This window comes from Myotis myotis, unplaced genomic scaffold (genome assembly GCF_014108235.1).
Source record: "Myotis myotis isolate mMyoMyo1 unplaced genomic scaffold, mMyoMyo1.p scaffold_m19_p_8, whole genome shotgun sequence".
In the NCBI taxonomy this organism is placed as follows: domain Eukaryota; kingdom Metazoa; phylum Chordata; class Mammalia; order Chiroptera; family Vespertilionidae; genus Myotis; species Myotis myotis.
In genome coordinates, this window is record NW_023416390.1 from 51,204,548 (window position 1) to 51,230,252 (window position 25,705).

At 40.2% G+C, this 25,705-nt stretch overlaps 1 protein-coding gene across 1 annotated transcript in view; it reads left to right on the forward strand.

Moving 5' to 3' along the window:
- The first annotated feature begins 11,215 nt into the window (after positions 1-11,215).
- Positions 11,216-25,705, forward strand: part of SCN3A (sodium voltage-gated channel alpha subunit 3) — a 110,771-nt gene continuing 96,281 nt past the window's right edge. The window contains exon 1 of the mRNA XM_036320582.1: positions 11,216-11,411. The gene's annotated coding sequence lies outside the window, so the exon portion shown is untranslated. The remainder of the gene's footprint in view (positions 11,412-25,705) is intronic.

A 25,705-nucleotide genomic window follows, 5' to 3' on the forward strand; every position in this document is an offset into this window, starting at 1 on the left:
GAAACAGACATGGAGGTTACGATTATTACAGAAGCTTTAACTCAAGGAAGTCATGATGGCACAGTGCACTTAGGTACAATCTCGTAAGTGCTCCAATTGCTGGTCTTCATTATTTACACATTCTTGTAGTCTACTTGCTATCCTCAAGCACACTTTTGCATACTCACAACTATAAACCTACTTTGCCAACCCCTGTATGTATTAAATAAACTAGGAGCCCAGTGCATGGGTGGGGTCCGGCCGCCCGTCCCGATTGGGGACTATCATATTGGGAGAGTGGATGTGGCAGGTCGGCAGGCCGGCCCCAGCCCCAGTCAGGGTGTGTGGGGCCCATTGGGGGTGGAGTTGGCCAGGGAGAGGGGCCCAGGGCGGTTGGAGGGCCAGCCCCACCCCCTGGTTGAACTCCAGTCAAACTCCCAGTCGAGGGGACAATTTGCATATTAACCCTTTATTATATAAGATGAATCCTTGTGACCTCTGCAAATATATGACCAAAAATTGAACCCCCTCATCTCCACCTTCATGATTCGGCCCTATACAAGACTCTGGAACTTTGATATTGTCAATGCTAGAAATGTCCAAATGTTTAGATACTTTTTATGAGTTTATGTGAACCAAATTGATGACAATTGCTGGGAAGCAAAAAATCTCAATGGATTGAGAAAATACTCCATAGAACAGCAGTTTTGCACTTGATTTTAAACATCACAATCAAAGGAGATGTAAGGTAGTTACATGAAAGGTAGTTACACGGTGATAGATTAGGGAGGTGGGAGAAAGCAAAACTGGGAAATCTCTGGGATTATATAAAAAGTAAAACAAACATATTTCTTTTACATTGGTGGGTAGAAGATAGTTAGCAATTAACAGCACATAGAGATGGTATGCTGGAGAACAAGATAAAAATGAGGGGATCTGTGGTCTCTGCTATGGTGGGAGGTTGTGCCCTGAGGGGTCTAGAAAAAGATTACCCTGACATCCAAAGGTATTCATCACAGATGCAAAAAGACAATACACAGGCTCTGTTAAGGTAAAGATTTGCCTTTGTCAAGAAAGATACTGGCAGACCTAGAACATGACTACCCTCCATGACTTGCTTTTAGTTAGGAGGTTTTAATTTCAGACCATCTTATGAATTTATAAGTCTCTGAATTTATAAGGCTGCCATGCAGGCCTCCACTAAGCTTGTCAGGTGTAGTATGGCCACTTTTTCATCCACAATATGATGAGTGGAGGTACCCTAATAATTACTGAATTTGAAATTACACACCTGGATATAGATTGAAATTCATATACAGTATACAACATCCTATATGTTGTATATAAAGGCTAATATGCAAATTGTCCCCTCGACCAAGAGTTCGACCAGGAGTTCAACCGGAAGTTTGACCAGGGGTGTGGGGCCGGCCAGCCAACCACCTGTGGCTGCTCCCCCTGGCCAGCCCAGATCAATCTTTCAAATTTATAGATGGTCATCTATCTCCACTTCCATCAACTTATGCACAGCAACACTGCCCCGACCCGCGGGACAACAACGGGGGAACGAAGAGACACCCTAGGAGAATGAAACAAACAAAGGACACGAAAGAATGGAGGGAAGACAAGTTCTGATCAAGCCTCAAACTTTATTCTCACAGCGGCAGGATATATACTGTTTTAGGGAAGGGGGGTGGGTAAAGGGGTCCATGGGCAGTAACCTATTACTAGTGATTTATCAGGCTTTCTCCCAGGTTTACAACAGTAACACCCCAAGTTTCACCCTATCTTTCTTCTTGGCCTCCTTCTAGTAGATAGAGTCCCTTAATAATGCAGTCCCTTGCTTCCTTTCCAGTTTTTTCTTCATTAGCATTTCCCAATTCCTCCCACACCCCCTGGTCTCCATTCTTTTCTCAACAGCCCCCCTCTCTGCCCACAGCACATTGGAAAGTTGCATTAATCTACCTTGTAAATTTCAACAGGAAAGTTATGTTCTGAAATATTAATACAATTTCAATTATGATTAAAATATAAATTCTTTAATTTCATTTCTCACTAATAAAGTGAACTTATGAACTGTGAAAAATTTTTTTGCTATTTTTTTCCTAGTTTTACATAAGCTTTTCAAATAATTACACCCTCTAGATTTAGAAGATGTAGGGTCTAAGCATGGTTTCCTATCTTACTGTGTTAGCATTAAATAATGCTAAACAAACTGTAAACTATTAATGGGAGTTTAAGTAAATATTTTCAAAAAATAAAAAAGAGCATATCAAAATTTTTAATTCTTCACATATTAACCTAATTATGCATAGATTTAGACATAGTTTCTTGTACCCAGCAAATTTTAGAAGATAGAATTAGAGATTGTATAAGTGACTTGTCTAAGTGCTTACTTATAATTAGCAATAAATGCTAAGGGATCATGGAAATAACAGCAATATATTTTTCCTATTAGCTTAGTCGATCTGACAGTTTGATAGCGTCACACTAACAAATCTGTGTAGGAAAAAATGGTCTGTTGCTTAGTCACAAAGCCCTAGAGTGGAGAGTGCGTGTGCATGTGGGTAAACAGATTATCCATAGATCTGTGAGAGAAGAAGGGAAGTGTATCTCCAGCACCTGACCGAACCTGCTTCACATCTGTCTGTGTGTAATGAAACCCCATGACATGGAACGGGTGCTTACAAGCATCTAAGAATATTCAGTTATTTGAATGAATGGCATTCTTATTTCCAACATTGTGCATAGTAATATGAAAGTTAGTGTTCAAAGACAGCAATTAAGTGGATACTTTGTCCTTAGAGATCGCCACAAACTATTACACTATTGGGAAGTTGGAGTGAGTTTGCCTGCCTTTTAGAAATAGAATAGAATCTTGTTCTAGCTTTGGTATTAAATGTCAAGGCTTTTCTCATTACTGGTTTTCTAAATGGAAGAGATAAAGAAGACAACAATTTATAAACAGTGACACAAATACCAACCTATGCAGAAAGATACTACTGAATATCTGCTATGTGCCAGGCATTATGTTAAAACAAAGAAAAGGATATGAAAAGACTGTATATAAAAGGGATAGTACTTGTTCCCAGGGAATTCATAGCCTTGTGGAGGAGAGAGTTAAAGAGAATGATTGGAAAGAAGGCAACATTTACAGTGTAGTATGGAAAATACTACCATGATGATATAACAAAATATAACCATAGCATAGAATGCTACTTATATAACCTGGGGGATAAAGAGGAGGGTGTCTAAGACATTTGTGGGGAGAACAGGACAGGATATCAAATTCATTATCCTGAGTCTTCAAGAATAAATAGCAGTTGGTCAGGTGTTAGAGGAAAATGGGGATGAGAAGGGCAGCGATGAAAAGTGATTTGAAACTGAGAGGATAACACTGTAAAAGAACTTGGGGCAAATTAGTAGCCCAAGATACCTTCAGGAGGTTGTAATTACCTAGCTGTATAGCCACAACATGGAGGATAATCTATATTGGAAACCACTTGGAAATATAGTATTTTTTACTGCATTATTCTTTTAGAGTAAGGGTAAAAATATATTAGTACTACTGAATTGAATTATACCTAATAAGTAATATTTTGACAATTATTACATCTGGAATATTTGAGTCCTTGATGTAAAATTGCATTGTCTTCTGAGTAGACTTTAAACTGACAATTATCCTATTTTTAGACCAATTTTTACCACCACGTAATTTTTGCTTTTCTGTAACAATTTTTTTAACCTGAAAAATGTGAAAAATGTGTACATTTCTAACTTTTTAGAGATGTTGTAAAGAAAAAAAAGTATAATAGATGTGAATGTATTTAATTGTATTTTATCAGAGTCCTTTTTGTAATTTACAACACATTATGTAAAAGCACTGGGCAAATGTGAGTTAGTGTCAGTATTTAATAGGAGATTCTGTTCTTGGATGGATACAGAGGTGAAAAGGTAGAAAGAACATAATATAAATTAACTTATGTTTGCTTAAATTAATACCTAATAAAAATAAATGCAAACATAGAGGTAGGCAAGTTTGCTATCAAGGTGACTAAAAACAAACATAGAAGCTAAATATCAGCATGAATGAGACTTTCTGGAAGAAGACAGATTTCAGCATCTTCTCAAATAGCAGAAGGGATCTATTCTAGACTCAAAAAGAGAACTGAGGAACAAATGTGTACAAATAGTATGAAAGGGCATATTTAATGTATTTTTAATATTGTAAATGTATTTTTTAATCCTCACTCAATGATATGTTTTTATTGATTTTTTTTGAGAAAGAGAAAGAGAGAGAGAGAGAGAGAGAGAGAGAGAGAGAGAGAGAGAGAGAAAGGAAGGAAGAGAGAGAGAAGGAAACATCGATGTGAAAGAGAAACATTGATCAGCTGCCTCCATCATGCACCACAACCAGGGATGGAATGGGTAACTTAAGTATGTGCCCTGACTGGGAAAGGTGCATGGGACAAAGGTGTCTGGATTAGACCTAGGGAACCACTGTTCCAAATTATAAGGGAGAGAAAGGCAATGAGAGGGAGATATCTAAGAAAATTTAAAAGAGAATTGCTAAATTAGGTTTAAATATTTGAAATAATAATCGTTGCTCATTGCCAGAACTAATGAAGCAATTACAAATGTTAGCAATGAATATATGAATTAGATGAGACTGATATTTCTACATTAAAATGTAAATTTGCTATAATTTGTATTTATAATTTACATTTATACTGATATTTATTATAATTATATAATTTTGTTTTATCTTTGTCAGTTAACTTCATTGTAGAATGGCTTTGGTTTTTTCTCGCCCTAAATTTTGATTTTATCCCATGATAATTCCACATATTGTCCTCAGGATAGAGCTTATTCTTTAAAATGTTGGCTGCCATTATGGCACCAGAATGTGTCCAGAGATTAGACCTTGGTTCGGCAACCTTGGTACTTGAGTTCTGCTAAGAAAGAATTCAGAGGCAAAACTCAAATACAAGCAAAATTTTACTTAGAAAGTCACAGAGGTAGAAATGTGTTCAGGAAGCAAGGTTCAGAGGCAAACGAAGGGCCCTTGGCACTGGCTGGGTGGCTCAGGTGGTTGAAGTGCCACCCCGGACACCAAAAAGATTTCTGGTTGGATTCCTGATCGGGGCCCATACCTAGCTTTTAGGTTCGATACCTGGTTGGGGCACGTACAGGAGGTGGCTGATAGATGCTTTTCTCTCACATCGGTATTTCTCTCCCTTCCTCTCTCTTTCTAAAATCAATAGCAACATATCCTTGGATGAGGATTTAAAAAGAAAAAGAAGGGTTCTTGGGGCTTAGGAGAGAGAAAGGTAAGGGTAATGCACCTGCGGGGGAGGGGGCGGGGGGAGGAGAAGGAGGGAAGAGGCATTAGTGAGCAGCTCTGGAGCTCTGGAGAGGCAAAGCACCTGGGTCCTCCCTCCCAAGGGCTCTTAAGGGTGGAGATTTTAGAGGAGGTCCCAGGGGAGGATCGCTATAGAATATCCATCAGCCTCCCAGGGTAACAGTCTCCAATGATGGCACCCGAGAAGCGGCTCATTAGTCAATGCAACTGGTCCTGCTGTCGCTGTGGCATCGCTTATCATTTTGTTGCTTGTCTGGGCCAGGAGCTGAAACACACCTGAGGCCTAAATGTGATCCTAGAGCAGCGGTTCTCAACCTGTGGGTCGCGACCCCTTTGGGGATTGAATGACCCTTTCACAGGGGTCGCCTAAGACCATCGGAAAACACATATATAATTACATATTGTTTTTGTGATTAATCACTATGCTTTAATTATGTTCAATTTGTAACAATGAAATTGGGGGTCACCACAACATGAGGAACTGTATTAAAGGGCTGAGGCGTTAGGAAGGTTGAGAACCACTGGAGAGGTTAATGCTTAAGGGAGAGGTTGTGAAAGGGCCCTCCTGGGAGTCACATGAGGCCACTCTTCAGCCTTTTGTTCCTCCTCCAAGGGGGGGTCTATGGAATGATTAGCAACATGCCAGGGAGGAAGGCCAGGGGAGGGACCAGCCATATGACCAGTGATATGGAAGGTCGGAGGGTCTCAGAGGCATGATCATGATATGCGAGGGGAAGAAAGGCTACCCTGGGGGCAAAGTCCTTGTTTTCACAGTTCTGCCCGTTGCTAGGCATCCGGGCTTTCTGCCCTGGTGATCTTCTGTACCTGGACCATCATCCTTGCTCTGCTCATGTCTGTCTAACTGCCTACCACAAAAACCACACACACACACACACACACACACACACACACACACACACACACGCACGCACACACGCAAGCACACACACACAGCCTAGAATCACCTAAAAAATTCGTTTCTCAGAAAACACTGCCAGGATACTTTTGAATATATGGATTCCCAAAAGTAGGCCTCAGAATGAACATACTTCTAAGAATATGACTAGTGGAGAAATTAGTACGGAGTGCTAGGGACTGGCAGAATTAGCATTTAGTTAAGTAATACTAAGGTAAAAGTTATTAGAAAGTGGAAATATCTCATGACAGAAAACTTATGCAATTAAATGGTAAAATGTCATAAATTTTCACACAAATAGTGTGAGTAGCGAGCGTCTAAACTAGTGGGAGCTCATTTTCTTTATGCTCCTCCAGCACTTGGTCCATGTTGGTATCATAGCAGTTATCCTACTCAATTATAATTGCTTGTGTGGCAAGATGACACGTGACATACTAACTAATGTGTTTTTACTTCCCTCCTTGTTTGTTTCATCTGTAAAATGTATATAATAATACCTCCCATGCAACAGGGTTAAACAAATATGCAAACTGCTTAGAACAGTGGCTGGTGCGTAGCACTGAATGAATTTCGGTTTTTATTGTTGTTACTATTGTTGGATTTCTTGACTATTACCTGAGGCTCTGCCTCCCAGCTACTCCCCCAGATTCTGGCCAGATAGCAAGGCCATTATTTCCCCAGTGGAATTGTCATGGGAAACATATACAAACATCATCAGATTGTGTTTTAAATTTAAAAAGCTTCAGTCTAAGTGTTATGAGTTGAATTGTGTCCTCGAGTCCTCCCCTCCCCACCCCAACAAAAAGGTATGTTGAAGTCCTAATCCCCAGTATTTTAGAATATATGCCCTTATTTGGAAATAAGGTCTTATGGAGGTAATCAAACTAAAATGAAGTCATTAGGGTGGACTCTAACCTATAAGGACTGGTGTCCTTGCAAAAAGGGGACACTTTGGACACAAAGACAAGCATGCACAAGGGGAAGATGATGTGAAGAGACCCAGAGGGAATCACGGAGATGATGTTGGAGTTATAGTGACACAAGCCCGGTAATGTCTGGGCTACCGGAAGCTGAAAGGGACCAAGAAGGATCCTTCCCCTTCAGGTCCCAGAGCTGGATTTAGGACTTTTGAGCTCCAGAACTGGGAAACAACACATCTCTGTTGGTCTGAGCTACCCAGTGTGGTACTTTGTTTCATTAGACCTAGAGGACTAGTAAGTTAGCTACAAGACAGAGGAAATGAGAGGAAAGCTTACGGATCCAGTTTGCTCCTGGCACGGAAGGCAGTTTTGGGGCTGGAAAGGAAGCGTGTGAGGAAGCAAGGGAGCCAAACCCAGCTGAGGCCTCTGATAACGAACCCCCTACATAGCTTGCCCGCCCAGGATTAGCTAAAAGGTAGAAAAATGAGGTGCTGGAATATTCTAATGTGGCAGAGAGTGTGCCTCACTTGTCTGAAGTCCACAGAGCAGTGTGGAATGCTTGTGACCTGGGACTTAGGTCAACAAATTACAGCCCAGAGTAGCCCTGGAAATGGGGTAGGCAGTTAGGCAGACATGGGCAGAGCAAGCATGAAGGGCTAGGTACAGAAGGTCACCAGAGCGGAAAACCCCGGTGCCTAGCAATGGATAATTAACTGTAGGGTGGGACCTTGTCCCCAGGGTGACCTTTCCTCCCCTAGCATATCATTGGTCAAGTGGTTTGGACTCCCCCCCATCATCTTTCCTCCCTAGAGATAATCTGAAACGTGGGGTTCAGGGAGCAAACTTCTCTTCCCATGGGTTCTTGTCCTCACAAAGTTTGAAGAATAAACTCATGGACAAAAAGGCTTCTTTAGTAAAAAATGTAGAAGTGTATTGGAAGCAGATACAAACTCCATCTGGGCAAGGGTGTCCCCAAAGAGTCCCCCAATGGGAAAAGCCTGCTCTCTCTCTCTCTAATGGGAAAATTTTAAAAATCCTACCTGGTGTCTCTTTGTCTCAAGTTTATACATGCTGCAGTTCTTTGCTTGAATCTGATCTTTTTTAAATTGGTCCCTTTCCTTAATTTGGGAACCCCCCTTCCCCCGCCGCCCTCCGCTTTCCTCATTGGTCATTCTGCTACATAAAATTAGTTTCAAAGCTCTAAGTCCACGTGGTGCCCCCCCCTCACCATTTTCTCTCCCCCTTATCTTGCTGGTTGGGGTCACTTTTGATTTATCTTATGGTTTTCTTCCAGTTGTGCTGGCAGAGAAAGCCCTATCTTATAGCTCTCCCAGCTACTCAGGTCAGGACTACTTTTGGTGTAACTTATGGTCACTTAAATTGCTCAGGCCAGAGATATCCCTGTCTGTCCTCAGTTTATGGATGTTTTAATTGCTTAGGCCAGAAATAGTTCCATCTGCCTGTGACATTGCTCTATCCTCTGTACAAGTAAGATAAACACCCTGGCATCTTCAAGTCTCCATCTATGTATTCCTCTCCCATGGACCCTCCTCATTCCCTAAACCTTCCTAAACCTGCCTATTTTGTCCCTAAAACTCATTTCAATAACATCTAGGCCTCAGTTGTATTTCGGCTCAGGCCCAAATAAGCAACAAAACCAGCCAACTCTGATGCCAGAACCAGCTGCATTGAATTATGACCCCCTGCACTGGTGCCATCCAATAATTAGTGGAGACCACAACCCTGAAAGGACACTGAATATTCTATTAAGATCTTTCCCTGGGACTTCCCCTAAAGCCCCTGCCCTTAAAACCCTCAGGAAGAGGATCCAGTATGCTCTCCCTCCTGGGAGCAAGTCCCGGCCTTTCCTTTTTCCTTTCCCTTCCGCACCCCTCCACCCCAGGCATGTTACCTTTGCTTCCTCACTCCCACGCTCCAAAGGCCCTTTCTTCACCTCGATAGCTTGCTTCCTAAGGCCATTTCTTTTAGGAATTACTTCTTCCACCTCAGTGATTTACTAAATAAATGTTCTCTTTCATTTGGGTCTTGGCTCTGAATTCTTTCGTAGCCAGAACCCAAGTACCGAAGTTGCTGAACCCAGGTTTGGTCTGACTGCTTGGGGCCAGACACCTGGTACTGTTCCCGCCCCCCCCCCCAACAGAAAGATGCTACTTGTTTTTCCTTCCTACTCCCCCAAGGACAGGAACAGTAGTTACCTGAAAGAAAAAGCCAACAAAACCTGAGGTCATGAGGAGGACATACTGCCGTGAAAAGCTAAATGGATGGGGTGTTTGGGGCTGAACAGGAACGTGGGCACACTGGCAGATGTTTGTGTGGATAATGATGATGCCTGAGGATCACACAGGATTTTACACCCATTGGATGCCCACATACAAAAGTCCGGATATGTAAATGTTCCTGGACTTACCTGTAGATGAGTCCATATGAGAAGAGATGAAAGAGGAAAACCATGCATTAGTTTAAGTGTAAACCCAAAATCACGGGGAAAAGCCTCAAGTGACTCAATCTACCCAGAACTGACTACATTTATTTTTCTGCATTAGACAAAATGGGGATGGGAATGGAAAACTAAGTAAATAACACTCCTTGAGGACATGGCTTCAAAATATCATTATATTTGTCTCTCTTCATTATACATCCCCTTGATGATAGGAACTGTGTGTTTTCATCTTTGTCTCTTTGAAGCTAATACAGTGCCTGACATCAATTAAGGTGCTCCATCAATATGAATGTATTTCATTAATCTATATATATAAAAGGCTAATATGCAAATTGTCCCTTCAAGAATTCAACCAGGAGACCAGGAGTTTGATCGCTCACTCTGACATGTGCTGACCACCAGGGGGCAGCGTGGAATGAAGAAAGGCTCTGGCCGGCAGCCGGAAGGCCCGATAGGGCCTGATTGCCCACCAGGCCTAGGGAACCTACCTGTGCATGAATTTCATGCACCAGGCCTCTAGTTAACAATAAGCTAATAAATTATAGTTGTTTGCTAAGTAAATATGAAAAGTCAAATGAAAGGAAAGCACTTGATTAGCTGAGGAATGTCTTTTAATAAACTGACAAAAAATCATTTCCATTTTGCTTATGTATTGTGTGCTTCCATATTCTCATAAATATTTTCTGAAGTATTTTAAAGATAAAGATATATTACATAACTGCTGAGTTGTCTCATTTAACATAAATTTCAACTGTTCCTTGTATCAATATACACACCAAGGTAATCCACATTCTAAAGCATCTAGGCCTCACTGAAGTTTACAACACTTTTCTACATTCAGATGTTGTTTCTTGTAAGTGTTTTACGAAAAAGGAATTCAAAAAGACTACCAGTGAAAGTGCATGATACTGTTCTTTTTTTTTTTTTTAATCCTCACTCAAGGATATGGTTTTATTGATTTTTAGAGAGAGAGGGGAACATCGATGTGAGAAACATATGCATCTTGACTGAGAATCGAACCCACAACCTACATATGTGCCCTGACCAGGAATTGAACTCACAACCTTTTGGTGCACAGGACTATGCCTCAACCAACTGAGACACCTGGCCAGGGCTATGCTGTTCTTTATGGAGTCAGAGTACTTACTAAGAATTCATTCTATGACAAGCAAAAGTTTTCAGGCCACAAGAGTCATGATTTTGCAAAACTTTACATGTAGAGTATATGGAAATCTAAAAAACTAATTTTCAAACAGATATTTGTAGGGCCTTTTGTTATTGTTTATTGTGCTACTTTATGGATAAATCAACTTTTTAAATTTATGAATATTTGAAAACATATTATGAGGTTCAAATAATTGAATATGCAAAAGAGTCTGTACATACTCATATGTTGTTTCACTTTATGATAAAGAATAATGGGGTTGTTTTTCCTTTTATTCAATTCTATGTGTCTACCAGTAGATGGCGGTACCACGTTGGTTTCTGTCAGCCTTTTTTTTTTTTTTTGTTTCCCCTCAAAGCTGTTTTCTGATATATGTTGGGTACCATAGAGTGAATCTCAGAACAGGAAGCGGAGGCATAGCAGAGAGGATTCTGGAAAGGTCCCTTTGTGTCCTTGTCCACAGAGAGAGCAAAGAAAAAAAACATTGTAATTAATTTGTAAACCTCTGTGGCCAAAAATGTGAACAACTGCAAAAGAAGGCACACTGCACTCTAACCATCTTGGATGCGGGGCTTTGTTATGCTGTGATCCCTAAGGCTCTCTTTCATCAGGTAAGCTGGCAAAACCTTTCATTATCTGCACCATAGAACCTGCTACCACATCATTTTTCTTATTTTAAAATCATCTTCATACTGCTATTTTAACCTAATGTTGTTTGAATGTAAATTACAGAAACCAAAGACATCATTTGATGTGTAAACTGCTTACTATTCCTTTCTCTCTCAATAGAAACAGAGCCTCTGTCTAGAAATGGTGACTTATGGTACAGACTAGGCATTACTGGTCCTGTGGTTCAGAAACATGCAGATGTTTGATTCATTGTATTCAGAGACAGTATTTTTTATTACACGAAGCTAACCTAATGGATTTTCTGGCTGTACATCTTTGTTTAAATGTCCAGTGTGTCTAGTATTTTTAAACATAAGTGTACAGTGAAACTGGAACTATCACTGTGACTTAGTCTTTCATTTAACAGCGTTAAAGGGGCCGTGAGTATAGGGAGTGACAATAAGATAGAGGTGTTTGGCTGTTTGAAACACATTCTCTTTTTTTCTAAAAATCTATTCTCACTGATGGAAGAAGATCACCAACACTAACCATTAAAAAAGATATTTAACTTTATAATAATAAAATCATCTCTCTATGCTCCATAATGTGCAATTTCTTTTATATTTTGATATGTTTATTTCTATATTAAATAGTTACCTTTTAAATGTATTGACTTAAAGGGTATTATATCTTCTTGATGCATTGTCTCATAAGCTTGAAACATTTCTGTTTTTTTTTCTTATAGACTTAATAATTGGTTATTATTATTATTACTACTACTACTACTACTACTACTATTATTAATTACCAGGGAGAGCTGCATGAGCCAAAAAATAATTATTTACTTAATCTATATTTCTTTATAGTTTTCTCTAAAATATTGTATAGAGTAACTACAAATGCATCATTCAATTAGCTATCACATACTTAGAATAAGAAATTATTGGCAGAAAATCTATAGGAAGTAATTGAAAGAAGGGGTTTAGATATCACAAAGTTGTTGTTTTTTAATACAGTAGGTGGTATAGAGTAGCATATGAGGACAAAGATGAAGCATAAGTGACTGTAGGGATTTGCATGGAAATATTTCATCACTGTCACTTGAGTAGTAAGTGCCCTGTGTGAAATAAAGACCTCTGATTTCAACCTGGCTTCCCAGTCAGTACTGGTCAAGAGGGCCTAAAAATAGAACTCAAGGCCTCTGCCCTAAAAGCAACGGTAATTTTTAATGATGTAGCAAAAACACTGATTTTTCACTTAGTGTTTTAAAATGAGTAACAATAATACTCCTCCTTAAAAAATTACAAACTAGTGGATGCCTCTGAGAAAGCCCTGGGTCTTGTATATTTCAGAACTTCTACCATAGGATATAAACAAAACTGCTTCTATAAAAAGGCTTCCCAGAAATGGATGTTAATTGACTTGTGTGTACTGTACGTGCAGTGCCTCTCTACAGGTGACCAAATGTAACTTTGTTCTGTGTAAACACAAGAGCTGGTCTTGATTGAACTGTTTTACATTTATGAATGGGTGTTTACATTTGGCCCTGAATGTTAGCAGTTTTGGGGGTATAGTTTCAATTATCTCTTAGTTATTTGTCTATCTATGAAGTCACAATGTAAAGAGGTGACGTAGACAAAGTTAATCACAAAATGTTTTGATTAAATGTATATCACATAAGCTTGTATATCTTATTCTTTAGAAAAAGCTAATAGTAAATGCATAATACTGTAATTTATTGACGCAGTAGAGAAAATAGGTTGAGTACTGAGATGGAAGTCTTAGGTTTTGGTTCAAATTCTGCCACTAAGGAGCTTTGTCACCTCAGAAAATTTGACACCAAGTGTCACTGAAGCATGTTTTTCTTGCCTGTAGAAGATGGGAATTTGAATCAAGGATATATAAGATATATAAGGACACTTTTCAGTTTTAAAATTCTATGATTCTAATTTATCTGAATTTTCACCAATTGATTTCTCAGCTTAACTGGCACATCTGTGACTCTTACTGTGTTGTATATTACCACTAATGGTGCGCTAAACATGGGGATAGAGAAGTCGAGGGAGAGAGATGTTTTAAAGGTCCTTGGCCTGTTCTTTCTGTGGTGCTAACAACTAAGAAGCAATGTGGAGAAGGGGTTAAGAGCTAGGGCTGGCAGATTGAATCCTAGCTCCACTATTACTTGACAAAGTATTTAAACTTTCTGAATCTTTATTACATCTTCTATCAAATAGGCATGACCATGCCTCTGATGCAGGAATGTGTAAATAAAATAATGTCTGTTCAGTGCTTATTCTGTATCCTGAGACATGATTAAGTGCCCACTCTCTTGCCATCCAACCCCCACCAAACAGAACAGGTTTTCTTGTTATTATCGGTGATGATGGTATAATATCTTCTACCACAACAGGAAGATATTATACCATCTGCCAAGGAATTCTGCAGTTGAAAAGTGAATAATTCTTATCTTGGAAGAATGCCCTTGCTAAAACAACAGCAAAATATGTTCCCTGTAATGATGTCAATTAGTGCTAACATTGTGGACATTTCCTGGAGAGTTTATAGAACTCTCATGCTATCTTCTAGAAGAATGTTCTTGCCCAATGGAATACATGGACTCCACTTAAAAGGGTTTATTTTTTCTTCTTTTTAACAAAATGGGGGCAAGGGACTTTATTTCACTTGTGCCTTAATAGTATAGACCGATTAGGCAAAAGTCTGAAGATTCACAAAGAAAATCTAGGTTTCACTAAGAATCACATCTAAATGCCAAATAGTTTCTACTATGATCATCAAATTATAGAGCCTAAATCCCCCAAATAAGTGCATGTGTTGGCTGTGCGATCAACGCACACGCTCTCTACTGCTTAAATCCTATTAATGGTAAAATAAAAGGTGGAAGGGCCCACTGTGCCTGATGAAATTGTTGACATACTGCAAATTCCTGTTTTCCTCCCAAGGTTTTCTCTGTGTGCAGCTTTGTGCTCTTGACAGCTGTGTGCTCCTGGGATCTTCTGGAGCCAGAGCTGGGATGTCCTCTTAGCACCCCAGGCCTCCCAGTTCTTCCCTTCAACCACCCTGGGCCTCTTTAAACTGACTCAAGTAATGGCGCTGTCAGTTTCATCTTCATGGCAGCCACGATGACTTAATGGGCTCATGATTAGACAGATCTGAGGTGGAGGAAAATTTGGAAGGCTTAAAGAATGAGGGTGAGGTTTCTCAATTAGACAGTGCTTTGCTTGGAATTTGTTGCTAGTTCATTTTTCCTGATACTAGGTCACTCCTAGCCCTTGTGATTCCTTAATTTTAGGGTTGAAGTTAACGGAAAGCACTCATAACTATAAGCATATTAAGACAAATGTGTTTTTTCCCCACCAAAGAAGGAACATGTGACAAGATGGTGAAATTTCTTTGCATGGGTAACTGGGGTTACTTTTTTCTCACTACCATTCATATATAGAAACATTGTGAACTACCTGAAGGTTGGAAAGTAATGTTTCATTTGTCATCTAAAAATATATTATTCAGTCTACCTAATATTGATGGATGTTTCACCAGTTTTTCCAAATGATGAGAATGAATTACCCACCTACTCTTGAAATATAATTCAGGATATTAACGGTATACTTCTGTACTTTAAAGACCTAGTTTTTAAAGTTAGATTCATTTTAATTGTAAATCATCTTTGCTTCCACTTGAACTTTGCCCGTTAACAATTTTAATGGCAATCGTTATAGAACCTGTATCTGAACTTCTACTTTGTGAGGTAGATTGTTCTTGGGAATAGTTATAAAATTTGGGAAGGATAAAAGCCAATTCTATTGTTGCTTTGGGTTGCAAGTTCACACATTTATCTTTGATTGGAAAACTGCTTTTTAGTTCGACTTTACCTAATATTTTTCTCTCTGGGATAAAGTTAACCCATTCTTTGGATACATTGTAATAGGACATATCAAGTGCACTAGTAGATACACATTTCAGAGCAGAATATTATTAGTTGTGGTTTACTTGATAACACAGTAATAAATAAAATCTTGCTCTCTTGCTAAGTAAGCAAAGACATGCATTGTCCTCTCAACTGCCTGAGTGGCACCAGCTCTTTTGGATCTGAAATCTGAATCTACACCCAGACACATAACTCTTTACAATTTATATAAATACCTACTCAACTGGCTACCACGTGTTTTAATGTGCCAAGCAAGTGATTGATTTTTTTTATAGTCTACCTCTTTTCTCCAGAATGTCAAGCGATAAAAGATCAATGGAAAGTATTTTAGAGAAGTTTCTGCCCAAGATAATATGAACAGAGAACAACTGCAAAGTAACTTATAAGCAGTTCACATAAACATATGCGAGGTGGTGGTTGTATAAGGGAATTCTCAGGGGTTGTTTTAGTTCAGAGGAATCTTTTGAAAGTCTGGAGTTATTTCTGTAATAAGTGAATTAGGTTTTCATCCTTTGGAGACTGCCTGTAGGGAGCTCTGCATGTGATTAAGCTCTGTGCCGGAGCAAAGTGAAGGAAGTGACGGGCCTTGAATTATTAAGCAGCGGTTTAATATTGTTTTATTCAATGGGTGAATTTAAAGATGGGAAGTCACTCTTTAAATAACTCTGGCCATTTTCTGCCAAGAAGCTCACTTTTGGGAATTTTAATATCCTGATATTCAGAATATACTTCATTCTTACTTGAGTTGTACAGAACACTTTGTCCGTTTCCTTTCCCAAGAATTCAGGCTGGAATAATTCACTGACTCCCAGTTCTCATTGCTAAGTGACATTGTGCTTCTGCGCAAGAACCTCAAATATTCTTGCATAGGGTTAATGAGACACATTAAGGGTTTAAGCCTGTATTTGAGAACCTGTCACCTGTTGGTTAGTTTCTCGGTCTCCTTGGTGTGTTTGCTTGTGACATTTATTTTTGTTCTCTTTGTAAGTTATTTTTGTTCTACAAAGTATTCTGGGCATTTTCTTTTCAAGGAACTTACTATATTGTGATTGGAAATGACCCTAAGAATAAATTTTCCATGAAAACAACTCAAATTTCTACATGAGCAGAGAAAATAGAAAAAAATAAGTGAAGCCAGTCAAGGTGGGACTAAGGAACTCAACAGTCCTTGCTAAAGAGGAGGAGCTCCTTAGGGCCAGAGAGATGTCAAATCAAACCCCTTCTCTGAAGAAGCTTAAACTTCAGATTTTCATTAGGAATCTCCCTCTTGTTAAATGTTGTCATCTATTTCAAATTACTTACAACACTGGATAAATCCAACATTTCCAATCCAACCAGTACTTTTACCAATGAGGAAAAATAAACCTCATGAAGAGGAAATGGCTTAACAATTTTTAGAGGCATAGCCACTGGGACTCAAGATCTTTTTTCTATTACTCCAGGCTCACCCAGCTGCCCACCATTTGTCCATCTCTTTCACTTCAAATCCTTGAATATTCTACGTACTTCCCCCCCCCCTTATATTTACATCTCCAAACTTCAGGGGATGGTCCCTAAAGGTATAGTTCCCCAAGCCTTTGATTGCTTTTAATGATTCCCTTGCTGTGGGTATCTTGTTCCTGATATGTTAGTTGGTGCAGTATATAATATTCTCACTTCTGCCCTATTCTGAAACAATTGAAAAATCTGTCTTTAAAGCTTAAAATTTAGAGCAAACATATGTCCTTTAGCTGTGAAATGGTATAACTTTTACTAATAGGATATTTATATGTCCTTGAGTCCCACAGGGTCTCCAAGTCCTAAAATATCTTTAGTCATAGCCAATAATGATTACAACTCAAGTAAATCCATTCTTAAATATTAGTTTTCAACAACTGTATGGGGCTTTACTATCAATCTTTATATATTTATGACAGTAATTGAATTATATTATTACATTAGCATTGGAAGAACAGACAAAAGTATAATTCACAATCACATTGCATTCTATTTCTTTTTTTAAATTTTATCTTCATTATTGAAAGTTTTACAGATGTCCTCTTTTACCCCGTATTAACCCTTCCAGTTTGCCCATGCCCCCTCCCCCCCCCACCCCCCCCCCTGCCCCCCCGCCCCCGGCAAGGCCTTCATCGCACTATCATCTGTGCTCATGGGTTATGTGTATATGCATATAAGTTCTTTGGTTAATATGTCCCCCCTCCACCTTTCCTCTGAGATTCCTCAGTCTGTTCCATGCTTCTATGCCTCTCTGCATTTTCTTTCGTTGTATAAAAAATTGGTAGTATTAGATAAAATTATATATCAAATACATATATCTGCAATGAGAAATTCTTGAACAGTAAATGGAAAAACAATAAAAAGCAAAATGAGAATTGAAAAAAATTTGATTTTTAAAACCTCAATAAAAGTGACAGGAGGAACAAATAGACATGTAAACATTCTGAGAGAAGAAGAAAGAGGTAAAACATAATATGTTTATTCAGTGAGCGGCCCACAGCTCTGGCTGCATGCTGCTCTTGCCTGCAAAGCTAAAAAAGAGCAATGCTTGGCTCCACCTTTCACCAATTGAATGAGATCCTCTGGGCTGGTTTGTGTATCAGTGTTTATTTAAAAGCTCTGCAAGTATAGTTCAAACATGCAGCCAGGTTTGAGAACCAATTGACTAGAGCAGTGGTTCTCAACCTGTGGGTCACGACCCCTTTGGAGGGCGAACGACCCTTTCACAGGGGTCGCCTAAGACCATCGGAAAACACATATATAATTACATATTGTTTTTGTGATTAATCACTATGCTTTAATTATGTTCAATTTGTAACAATGAAAATACATCCTGCATATTAAATATTTACATTATGATTCATAACAGTAGGAAAATTACAGTTATGAAGTAGCAATGAAAATAATTTTATGGTTGGAGGTCACCACAACATGAGGAATTGTATCAAAGGGTCGCGGCATTAGGAAGGCTGAGAACCACTGGACTAGAAGAAGGCAGAGAAAAATAAGAGAACCTAATGGGAGCTTATCTAGAGAAGTGAAAAGTAGCTGAGAAATGATGTCCAAAGTAATTGCTTTAAATGCTAATGAGTGAGCCCATGTTAACTAAAGAGACTATGCAAATACTTAAGAAAATAAAAAAATACATTCATGTCCATTTCTTTCTTGTTTGAACAAGCTGGTATTTATTCCATATGTGTGAGCAGTTTTATATTTCAAATTGTTAATTCCCTACCCTTAAGTCTATCTGAAAGTTGATTCAGCTGCTTATGATATATTTTTCAAACTAACAGTACAAATAATAGTGCACACTTGGAAATAAGCATCCACAAACTTCAATTTGTAAAATCAGAGATACGCCCTTTTTCATTCTGTGCCTTATGAATTGCTTCTTTGAAACTTGTTCTCAATAATAAAATAAGAGTGTCTATTGAAAAATAATCTTTGGCTGTCCAGGTCAGCCAGCTGGAAACAAAACATTGATTTCTAATTTTTGAAACTGCAATTGTGGAATATTCAGAGAAAAGGCAGCTCTGTAAACCAACACATTTGAAAAAGCCAAAATGCATTTAAAATGTATTTTCAGAAAGTGGTATTTCTCAAAAAAAATAAATAAATAAAATGAATTAATCTAGAGGAATTAATAATTAATTTCATTTCTTAAAAGGAATTCCTTTACCAAGGTGACTCAGCTTTTTCAACTCTTTAAGGAGACATTCACTGGGTTAACACCCCAGTTGTTTCCATGTTGGTTTCCCCACAGCCCTTCCCACAGCTGAGGATGACACAGTGGTAACCTTTCATAAAATAATCTTCTTTGTCCTTCAGAGCAGATTATATCCTAAAGTCTTTCCTCTAGAGAAATATCCTTTAATATTTCTACTTAACTATGCTTTCTTCATGACCTCTACCATTCTGTCCACCTGGTCAGTAAATGATCACTGTGTAAAAAGATCTATTAAATCTCAGGATGAGAATATCCACGTTCTGAAGCTGGAGGCTGGCACATCTGTGGTAAACATTAGCAATCCAATGGTATGTCTGAGGCTAGATTCATGGTGGATGTCTGTGAAGCAGTGCTTGGATTCTCAAAGTGGGATTACATTATTTACTTACATTTTACTTTTTTACACATAGCCCTTAGGTAGTCTGCAATGAAAATATAAGTAACAAACCAGTAAAATATTAATAAGAATGCTTTCTGACATTCTTTTGACAGAGAAGGTATGCTTTTTTGAAGAAGGATCACCTTAAATTATTCAGTCAATGTAGAACAAAAATTTATTGTGCTATCACCATTCCCTCCACCAACATGGTGACAACTGTGAGAACTGACTTGATTCTTTGGGGAAAAGCATTCCAACTTGTTAGTCAAAGCATTTAGTACATTTTGAAAGGGAAAAGAGTGATGCCTGGGAGTAAATAAAAAGTGGCAGAGCACATCCGAACCATGATGCAGATCTCTATGCAAATTAACACGAGAGTTAAGATGCACCACCAAAGCCACAATAATGACCTCTCTCTTAGACATTTGTTAGACATGTTGTTTACTTGGTGCCTTAAAATTACCCTGAGTCACTGTAAGACACATTTCTTTAAAATACCCGTCAAATGCAGTCTAGTGGTGCCACGTGTCAGACAACAGTCTGTGAGATCAAATGAATCACAAAATAATACATGTTTTTCCCACCAATCCATATCCCTCAGAAAAGCTAAATTTGAGGAATTTTATGCATGACAACATACTTTCTACTTATTTACTTAATTTCTTCCTGAGTAAAAAATTTGAAGACTAAGTATTAAAGACAAAAAAGAGAACTTGATGTGGGAACTATTTGTACTTTCCAATTTAATTTTAGTTTTTGTAAGCCTAAAACTGCTCTAAAAAGAAAGTCTATTATTTGTATTTAAAGATGGGACACTTAGTCATAAAAACTTAAGACACTTGTCAAATGGTACCAGGAATGTGAACAGAGCCAGCTTGCCCTGAGGAGACCCAACAGGGACAAGTCCAATACATCTTTGTCAATCCAGGCCTCGGCTTGAAGACCACCATTTGCAGAGCTCAACTCTGCATGAGGGTATGCTTGCTAATGCCAAACGAATGCAAGGCAACCACTCCTGAGGGATTAGAGATACTTTCAATCTTGGGATCTGCCCCAAAGCCTGTACCTCACATCCATTTTTTTTTTTAAAAGCACACCTAAAAAAAAAAAAAGAGAGAGAGAGATCTCGTTGAGTGCATAAAATTGCATACCAGAACCCTATCCATATGGACAAGAACATTTCTAGTAGAAAAAGGATAAACCAAAGCAACCAAAATAAATAAATAAATAAATAAATAAATAAATAAATAAATAAATAAATAAATAAATAAGGGACACTTAAAGAATGAGTGGATCGAATGCCCTCGTGTTGGACAGGCAATTTTACCAAAATCCTGAGTTATCCATGTCCCTGAGGAGATAGTTGAGGTGGCACACCTGGAACACTGTAGGAAGGTCAGAAGTTCCAGTTCCATCTTCTGTAGCATCTCCTCCCTTCAGCTCTTCTTATGCTTCTCCTCATGACTGTCCTCCCCGGCAGGGTCTTACTTGCTAGTCCTCAGTCCTAGGAAGCACGGGAAAGACAAGCACGGGTCTTGGCTCTCATTAGCAGTTTGGTTGCTGCCATCCCTGTCTGGGGGGAAATTACATCATGTAATTTCCTTTAACCTGTAGCATCCGGCCCTCCTTTAGCCTTCCAAGAACTGGTCTCTGAACAGGGTCCCTCCTGCCTTTACATGCGGAGACCTCCCACCTTATATTCCTGCTGCAGTAGTGGCATGCCGGGCGCCTAGATCAGGGCAATGCACACAAAGCCTTGCTCCAATGTTGGTGCCAATGATGTGGTCAGCTGCTAAAGGAAAGCACAGACCCTCTGGGTACTGAATTCCAGTCCCAGAAATAGATATTTTCATCTATTCTTTCCTTTAAAAGGTCCTATTTTGGGGGGGAATTAACCAACTGACTTGTCATATTTCACTGAAAACTAGACAAAGTTTTGTCAGTGTTTTTGTTTTTAACTGCTATTTGGATAGAATTTCCCAGGTGAGAAGGTTTCTGATACTATAATTTCATGCAGAAATCGTGTATCAGACTTTTGAATATCTAGAGTTAGAAAGAATTCGAGGAATCGTTCTTTTCAGTAACCAACTTTCCAGCTTTGCTCTATTCAAGGCATTCCTATTGACTCATCATAAACACGGTTTACATTTAAAACTAGCAAGTCCCTAGTGCACTAGAGGATTCTGCAGAGGAAGACAGCCTCTGGTAGGTATAGCACAGCCTGGCTCAGTCACATGATTAGTCAGCATTCAAGTACCCTTGTTCAGAGCATGAGGTTATTGCCCTGCCTCAGGTAATTCCCATAAGGGATCAATGTTGGACTCTACCTCATACAGAGAGCTAGAGCCTGGGCACTGGGCTAGAGTTTGAGAGATAAAGGACACACTACAAAAGAACTAGTCCATTTCCCTCCTCACTGTCTTTTACAAATGCGGACACTGATCATCAGAGGTGCTGAGTGTTCAATATGTCACAGCAAGTGTTGGCAAAGACAAGTCTAACATACATTTTACCTGAAGTGCAAGTCTCATTCCTTTTCTTCTGTTTTCCTTCCTTTCTTCCCTATATTTTCACTGAAACTTGTTTCTAAAAAGATGGGGCAGGGGATGTTACACTGTCACCGCCTCACAGTGATCCGATTCCCCAGCACTATAACCATCTCTTGTGGGGCATGCTCGGTCGAGAAGGCCCCTCAGGGGCTGGGTTCTGGCTGGTGAAGAATCATGTGAGGGCTGAATATCTGCCCCACCTGAAGCCACCTGTGTTCCAGTTGCGTTTACCACTAGCACTGATGTGAAGGCAGTGATTACAGCCACTCAGCTCCGGGCTAGATCACACTCAATCCTTTGTATTTTAAACCCCAGAGGAGTCCAGGAAACTTGTCAAGTAAGCACTACCATCTTGAAGTAGCAAGTTGTACCTTAAGATCCCTATTCTCGAGTTCCTCAGGTTGCCAAGTGAAAAAGGCAATCGACTCAACACTCGGTTGTGTAAACAGTGCGCTGTCATTTTGATCACAGTCAGTAAACAGTCTGTGGTTGCCTGGAAAGAAATTGCCTAAAGCACAAGCACCAGCAAGCAGTAGGAGAAACACGGCCCAGGGCACCTCAGAGGGCTATTATGGCTGAAGCAAAACGGATGTGAGAGTAGGAATGCGGATCAAGGATTGATTATTGGGCTGAGAATGCTGTTTGCTTTCTATTTGTCATGATGCCAACTTATTTCAAAATAGAAAGCTGCCTATAAGTCTGTTGTATTCTGGTTTAAATGCCCTTTCTGCTCCACATGCTCATGCATGCACACACACAGATGTTTGCTCATGGACAAAGTAGCATTTTCACTGTAGTGTTTCTTTGTCCAAAATCCTATTACTTAAGGACAAGAACAACAATCTGACCAAATAATACCGAGAATTAATCAATCTAGAGAGAGCTGCAGTGCTTTCTAGAGCATTTCAGACTAGGGGCTCACCTCCTTCCTTAATTCATGAATTTGTTTATGGGTTTGATCCCTTGGAGGAGGGTGAAGGAGTAGGAGAAAGGTATAGAGTAGACCAGCACTCTTCAATAGAAATATGAGGCCAACATAGGTACTTGAAATTTCTAGATGCCAACTTGAAAAAAAGACAAAAGAGACGACATACCCAAAACATTATCATTTCAAAATTTGGCACGAGCAAAATTTCAAGCCTTCAGCTACTGCACATGCCAGTGGCTGCCCAGTTGAACTGTGCTGCTGTAGAATTAATTTTAAGTAGTTGTATTCAACAGACACTTAATAATGCCTGCTTACTTCTAGGCTTATAGTCTACCCAGGAGAGACAGAAAATGAATAATCAACATAAATAAGCAAATTATCCTATATAATAAAGAGCTAATATGAAAGTGGTTGTCACACCCTCACTCCGTCACGATGAAATGGATCAGACACCCAACACCAGGGAGAAAGGAATGGGGACCAGCCAGGCATAAATGAGCTTGCAAGAGAGAAATGGGGACCAGCCAGGCTGCGGCCTGGGAGAGGGACAAGTCGCCCGCCCTGTGGTCCCGGGCGCCAGCGGCTGTGCCTACGCCTGCCACCCAGGAGAGGGACAAGCCACCCACCTCATGGTCCTGGGTGCCTGCGGCTGTGGCCCAGGCGAAGCCGCCCACCCACGGTCCCTTGTGGCTGCAGCTGTGGCCAGCCCAGGTGAAGCTGGCCCGGGTCCTGGGTACCTGTGGCCAGCCTGAGGGAGGGAAGCCTGGGTCTTGGGTGCCTGCGGCCGGCCAGAGAAGAGAGTCCTGGGTCCCAGGTGTGGGGTGAGGCAGAGGCAGTTAGGGGCAATCAGGACAGCAGGGGAGCAGTTAGGGGCGATCAGGCAGGCAGGCAGAGGTGGTTAGGGGCAATCAGTAAGGCAGGCAGGGAGTGGTTAGGAGCCAGCGGTCCTGGATTGCGAGAGGCAGTTGGACATCCTCCGAGGGGTTCCGGATTGGAGAGAGTGCAGGCCGGGCTGAGGGACCACACCCCCCCCCCCCCACAAATGTTGTGCACTTGGCCTCTAGTATACTACTTAATAAGGTGATAAGTGCTTTGGAAGCAATAGAGTGGGATAAAAAGCTGAAGAAAAAGCACAGCAGGTGTCTTTTGAGAAGATAAACTCTTGCCAAGACTTGAAGGAAGTCAGGGAGTTAGGCATTCAGCTGTCTAGAGGAAGAGTGTTCCTGAGAGGTGGAACAGTGTATGAGTGCTTGGCTGGTGCAGAGTACAGCCAGGAGCCAATTGGGCTAGAGAGGAGTGAGAGAGGCAGGGAGCAGGAAGAGATGAATTTAGCTAGGGAACTGGAAGGCTGTATCATAAAGCCTTATAGGCAATTGGAAGGAGTTTGGCCTTTTCACTGGGTAGCCTCTGGGCTTCTGAGCAGCAAAAGAACATGATTTGATTTCTGTTTTCCCCAAATCACTCTGACTACTGGGTGAAATGAGGCTATATGGGAGTCAGGCTGGAAGGGAGACAGTGACGAAGCTGTCGCATGCTTCTGTGAAATACTACCATAAATCATTCCAAAGTTCCAGGTTTGGAGGAATTATACTACAGGACATTAAATGAATGAACAAATGAGGCAGGAGAAGCTATGATTGTCATCTTTGAGAATTCATAAAAATGAGAGCAATATACCCAGCTGGTGTGGCTGGGTGGTTGAGCCTCAGTCTCTGACCAAGAAGCTGAGGTTCAATTCCCAGTTGGGGCACATGACGAGGCTGAGGGCTTGATCCTGAGTGGGGGTCATGTAGGAGACAGCTGATCAATGATTCTCTCTCACTGATGTTTCTATCTCCCTCTGCATCCTCTCTGAAATCAATAAAATTATATATACACTAGAAGCCTGGTGCATGAAAATTCATGCACTGGAGGTGGGGGTCCCTCAGCCCAGCCTGCCCCCTCTCACAGTCTGGGAGCCCTCAGAGGCAGGAAGCGACCTGGTGATCAAGAGAAGGTGATGCCCCCATTACACCTCTGCTGCTGCCACTGCTGGCAGTGCAAGCCTCGGCCGGCCCTGGTTGCCTGAGCCTCGGGTGGCCCGGGGTGGCTGGGCAGCCACCATATAAGGTTTGCCTGTGCCTTGGTCCGGCCCTGGGCGGCTGGGGGGGCTGAGGGAACTAGGGGACTCCGGAGGCAGGTGCTGAGGGGACTGGGTGCTGCCAACTTGTGGCTGTGGGTGCCACTATCTTTGAGGGCATGATAGTCAATTAGCATATTCCCTCCTTATTGGCTGTGGGTGCCACCATCTTTGCATATTCTCTATTAGATAGGATATATATATATATATATATATATATATATATATATATATATTTAAAACTAGAACAATATTACTAGCACTTATGTTTCTAACTTCAGAAAACCTTTAATTCTGAACTCAATAAGCCAGTCATTGTCACATTGTGGTCCTGGGCCAGTGGCAACAGCAGCATCTGTGTGCTTATAGAAATGCAGAATTTGGGACCTCTCCCATATCTGCAGAATCAGCAACTCTGGGGTGAGACCTGATAAGCAGTGTTTTAACAAAAAGTCCTCCAGGTGATTCTGATGTTCAATTTTAGGGACCACTGCTTAAAAATGTGAATGGTGAAACTAGATGACCTGAAAGATTCATTTCAATGTTAAAACACTGGGCTTTCAAATTCAAATTTTAACATTTATATTCTTTATAGTATTAAGTATAGGAGAAAAATGATTATGTATAAGAAGCATAGACTCATGCTTAAGA